The following is a 5598-nucleotide window of genomic DNA, read 5'->3' as shown; positions in this document are numbered from 1 at the left end:
TTTTCTGTGGCTATTGTAAATGGGCTTGCTTCCTTGATCTCTTTTTCTGCTAAATCGCTGTTGGAGTATAAAAACGCTACCGATTTTTGTGTGTTGATTTTGTATCCTGCAACTTTACTAAAGTTATTTATCAACTCTAAAGAGTTTTTTTGTAGAGATTTTGGGCTGTTCTATATACATGATCATGTCATCTGCAAACAGGGACAATTTGACTTCATCTTTTCCAATCTGGATGCCCTTTATTTCCTTCTCTTCTCTCATTGCTCTGGCTAGTAGTTCCAGTACTATGTTGAATAGGAGTGGTGAGAGTGGGCATCCTTGTCTTGTTCCCATTCTGAAGGAAAAAGTTTCAGCTTTTCCCCAATCAAGATGATATTGTCAGACGGTTTGTTGTATATGGCTTTTATTATGCTGAGATACTTTCCTTCTATACCTAATTTGCTGAGATTCTTTATCATGAAAGGATGTTAAATTTTGTCTCAATAAATTTTAAAAAATTGAAATCATTTCAAGTATTTTTTCAGACCACAATGGATTAAAACTAGAAATCAACAACAAGGGAAACTCTGGAAACTATACAAATACATGGAAATTAAACAGCATGCTCCTGTACGACATGTGGGTAAAAGAACAAATTAAACAGGAAACCAAAAAGTCCATAGTATGTTTTAATGTATGGTAGGCTGATCCTACCTTACATTTTTAAAAAAAAATTTTTACTGTTTATTTTTGGATTTTGTTTTTCCATGTGAACTTTAATATCAACTTATTTGGCTCTAGGAAAATACTTGCTGATTTGTGATTGGGAAAGCTCTAAATTTATAAAGTAATTTAGAGAGAACTGACGTCTTTTTCTTTCTTTCTTTCTTTTTTTTTTTTTGACCAGTAAGGGGATCACAACAACCCTCGGCACAGTGTGATCTGTACCACGCTCAGCCAGTGAGCGCACCGGCCATCCCTATATAGGATCCGAACTCGTGGCCTCGGTGCTATCAGCACCACACTCTCCCATGTGAGCCGTGGCGCTGGCCCAGAGAGAACTGACATCTTTATGTTATAAAGCCATCCTATGCAAGAAATAGGGATCTTTTTCCATTTGCTTGATGGTACTTCTTTGTATCTTTTGTGAGTGTTTTTAAATTTTCCTCATATAGGCTCTGCACATTTCTTGTTAGTTTTATTTGTTCACTTGTAAATGGGGATTTCTCTACCATTACATTTTCCAGCTATTATTGTTTGTTTGTAAAGGCTATTGACTTCTATATGATGCTTTTATATCTTGCTACCTTTCTGAATTATTTGGTTAGAGTTAGTTTTAATTTTGAATCTATAGGTTTTTCCAGATATATTCTATCCTCTGCACATACAGGTAATTTTCCTTCTTATATTTTTTATTACCTTTAATTAACATCTTTTCTAATTGCAATGAGTGATACCTCTGTACAATACTAAATAGTAGAGAAGATAGTGGGCATCTTTGCATTATTATTGGTTTTAGTCAAAATGTCTCTAGTGGTTTTCCATTAAATAAGGTTCTGACCTTAGGGGTAAAAAAACACAGGTAGAAGTAAGGAGACTAGTTATAAGCTTATGTAAGTAGACTGCATAGAAATCATCTGGTCAGAGTTAAGGTAATAGAGAAGCAGAGAAGCAGACAGATTTGAGATGTATTTTCTAGGTATCAGCAACTGTGTTTGGAAGTGGATACGTCAGAGGAGAGAAAAAGAAAACCTTAACCTCAAGGCTTTCAGTTCAGTCAGCTGGGAGTGTGCATATATTGTCTCCCCATCTACATTGTAGGGTCCCGGATGGTAAGCAACTCTAGTGGTTAAAATATCATGCTTTGGAATCAGATTTCCTGGATTTAAATTTAGGCTTCAGCATTTACTATACGGCCGAGAACAAGTTACTTAACCATTTTAAATCTTGGTTTCCTTCTATATCTGTATAAAAGGTGATAATAATAATACCTAAATCATAAGGTTTTTGTGACGATTAAATGAAAGAGTAAAAAATTCCATAAACAATAACAACGAAACCCTTAGCAAAGTGCTTGTATATTTAAGGACACAGTAGATGTTAGCTATGATAATAATGATAGTAGTTCTGTGTCATTAATCCAGAGCCTGCTATCTGTCGAGGACTCCAGAAATACGATTCAATCAATGATTGGGTCTGAAAGTGCCTCTTGATGCAAGACATCCATTTTAAGTCACTGTCTCATATCACAAGTTCTTGTAAGTATTCTTCCTTATTTCAGATTAATATTTAGTTTTTAGAAAAATGGGATTTTTAGAGATGCAGTAAACTAAAGGTATCCTAAACATATCAGACTATTTCTTTTGTGAGAACAGATATTTGACAAATACACCTAGTAAAACTGTACTGTGAAAACATAGGCAGCTCCATCAATTGAAAAGCTTTATTTGTGTCTATGAACAGCATTTTTTCCAAAGCAGACATCATTTGTACGTGAAAAATAGCAAAATTTTCTCTGGCACCAAATCAACAAGGTGATCACCTTTTAATGTATTCTGATTTGTGTGGGTGACTTGGAGATGAGTGGAAATGATTATTATGTACTTGAATAAACTTGAATAACAATCCCTCTTCTGAACAATGGGTTATATTTTACCATCATCTACTTGGTTAAATCCCCATTAAGTAAAGAAAAGTTTACTTTATATTATTCAGGATAATTTTGGTGGGAAGAATTTTACTTAAGGAATGTCATGGAAATCTCTTTACTGTCTAGAAATAGTTCTTTACTTATTAAAAAACAAAAATAATGTAAGTTGATTATGCTTATTAAATTTTAAATCTGAATATAGTTCTTTTAGGAAGTTATTTCTTAAAGGGCAATGCTACTGAGGCCCTTGTAGTTCTTGAAAATAAATTCATTCACAGTTATATTTAAATTTGAATTTTTAAAATATTTGCACGTTCTTATATAGAGGTGATAAGAAAGAATGCAAATTCATTTCAGAATCACATCTTTAGAAATTGTCTATAGTATAAAGCTACATAAAACTGTGTTTATTGCCTTTGAGTTGATAATCATTAAATTTAATGTCAAGAAAAAAATAATGAAGGTCATTCTGCTGTGGTTTTGACTATGATGATTCTTTTTTTTTTTAAAGTACCAGTTTATTTATTTATTTTTTTTGTCCTTTTCGTGACCGGCACTCAGCCAGTGAGTGCACCGGCCAGTCCTATGTAGGATCCGAACCCGCGGCGGGAGCGTCGCAGCGCTCCCAGCGCCGCGAGTGCGCCACGGGCTCGGCCCTGACTATGATGATTCTGACTGAAGTCAGTTAGTGTTTGGTGTATGACGTGATGACAGTCTACAAACTTTGATAATTTGATTAGATTCAACTGGAACCTTCAACTTTTTCTTCTAAAGTATACACGATGAGTGACAACTAAAGAAATTTTTCAATGAAAAACCGCATTTTTCAAAATATATTTTACCTTGTACATCCTTCTAAGAAGATTATTACTCAATTGTCTTTCCTTTGATTGATCAGAAGTCTGTTAGTAGTGGGCATTGCTATTCTTTTGTTTCTCATATCATATTGTGCATAGATATTGCGTTTCATTCTGCTTGTAATATAAATATTCTTGTATTCATCATTGAAAGTATTATGTATCCGATTTCAGAGTGGTTATCTCTAGCAAACAGAAAGCTATTTCCCTAGCTGTGATGATGCTTAATGGTTCATAAATGTCTGCATAATAATGCTCTTGTTTACTTATCCTTCTTGTTTATTTTCATTTCTACTAGTTATTCTTTAAGGTCCCTTGTGCAATGCAAATTAGTCATTCTATGTACCTAAACCAGAGTGTTGAATTTACATTAGATTATCTTGCTGCCTATACTTTAATCACTTTTCAGATGCTTTAAAATAAAATGGTGTACTTTTCAGATGGATTCTAATATTGCAGTTAAAAAGAAGGGTATAGATGGATATTATCTTATTTACATCATTCTGATCATGAGAAGTACATCCATTGTTAAAATTTAAGTTAAAAAAAAGAAAACAAATGTTACTTAAAAATAAATACAAAGGGCAATATTTTTATAAAGCTCAAAAGCTACCATTCACATCATTTTTAAAGCAACTGTAACAAATGTAATTACCCTGCAGTCAAAACCTATTTTTTTTTGTTGTTGTTTATTGTTATTGCAGAAAGGATCGAGAAAACAATTATTTCTAGAAACAAAAATTGTAGTTGTGACTTTGATTTCTCTGTTGGATGTAGGAGGATTTTTGGTTCTTGAGACAGGTTTTTACAGTAGAACATACATCTTAGTACAGAACCTAAGAGATTATCGTCATAGATCAAGGACTTGCGTAGGGACGGAATCAAGACCAGAAACTTATATGAGACCAGAATCCTACGTGAGGTTGATTTTTATACCAGACAGCTCAAGAATATGGTTGAATACATTGTGAAGAAATACAGAGACAGCCAATTTGAATCAGTAAAATGAGACTCAGAATCCAGATTTCTGGACCACAACTTCCCCACCATGAACTCTTTCTGCTTTCAGTAAAGTACAAGGGTACTTCGAAAACTTCTTAGAAAAATAGAATTGAAAGATAATACAAATCTTTCCATGAATGTTTTGGAGTATACTCATAGATCCCGTCTTCAATGTAAGCCAATCAGAATTTTTCAACCCTCTGTCCAGAATCCTTGGTTCAGGGCATGTAACCTGAGCTGGCTCAATCAGGGTGAAATGCTGTGACAGAAAAGTTTGTTTTGTTTTGTTTTGTTTTTTGGAGGGTCTGGAAAACATGCTATCCATTGTGAATCTTGGAATTATAGTAACAATTTCACCACCATGAAGTAAGCCAGCCTTCATGATAAATACAAAAATATCGATCAAGATAAAGGCAAGTACACTACAAAGGGCAGAACTGAGAGAATTGCTGACCACATCACACCTGAAGCCCATCCTGCCTTTAGACTTTCAGTTACAATTGCCAATAAATCCTTTTTGTTTAAAGAGTTTGAATTATGTTTTCTGTTGCTTACAATAGAAAGAATCCTAACTGATACAGAAGGTGTGTTGAACAATGATTTTTCTGATGATTGGGTATGGGAAAAGCTGAAGCTAAAGAAGTCCAATTTTAAGAAAAACTGTATCATTTCAGAAAGAAGCGCTCTGGGATCATTACACACCATCAAAGCAACATCACCATTACCACAAATGATTGGAGGGATAAATTAGAAGGAAAACGAAGAACAAAAGACTAGAAATGCTTCTGAATCATGAAACCAGATTTTGAAGTGAGAACGCCTGCCCTTCCCCAATAGAAAGTATTCATCCTTTCTGCGACCCTCTTCCTCCTACAGTTGCCATAGCTATAGCTACAGCCTTTGGATGGATTTCACTTTCAGTCCTTTGAGTTCTATCTTTTATGAGATTGAATAGAAATAAATCGTTATAAGCTATTTTAACAAATAAGGCACTTAGAAGTAGCTTATAAGCAGATGAATATATGGGTCTCGAACAAAGGTTTTCAAACTTTAGTATGCACAAGAATCATCTATGGAGCTTTTCAAATCCAAGGCTTCACCTCCATACCT

The sequence above is a fragment of the Cynocephalus volans genome, chromosome X (genome assembly GCF_027409185.1).
Source record: "Cynocephalus volans isolate mCynVol1 chromosome X, mCynVol1.pri, whole genome shotgun sequence".
Classification (NCBI taxonomy): Eukaryota; Metazoa; Chordata; class Mammalia; order Dermoptera; family Cynocephalidae; genus Cynocephalus; species Cynocephalus volans.
This window is presented reverse-complemented; position numbering follows the sequence as displayed.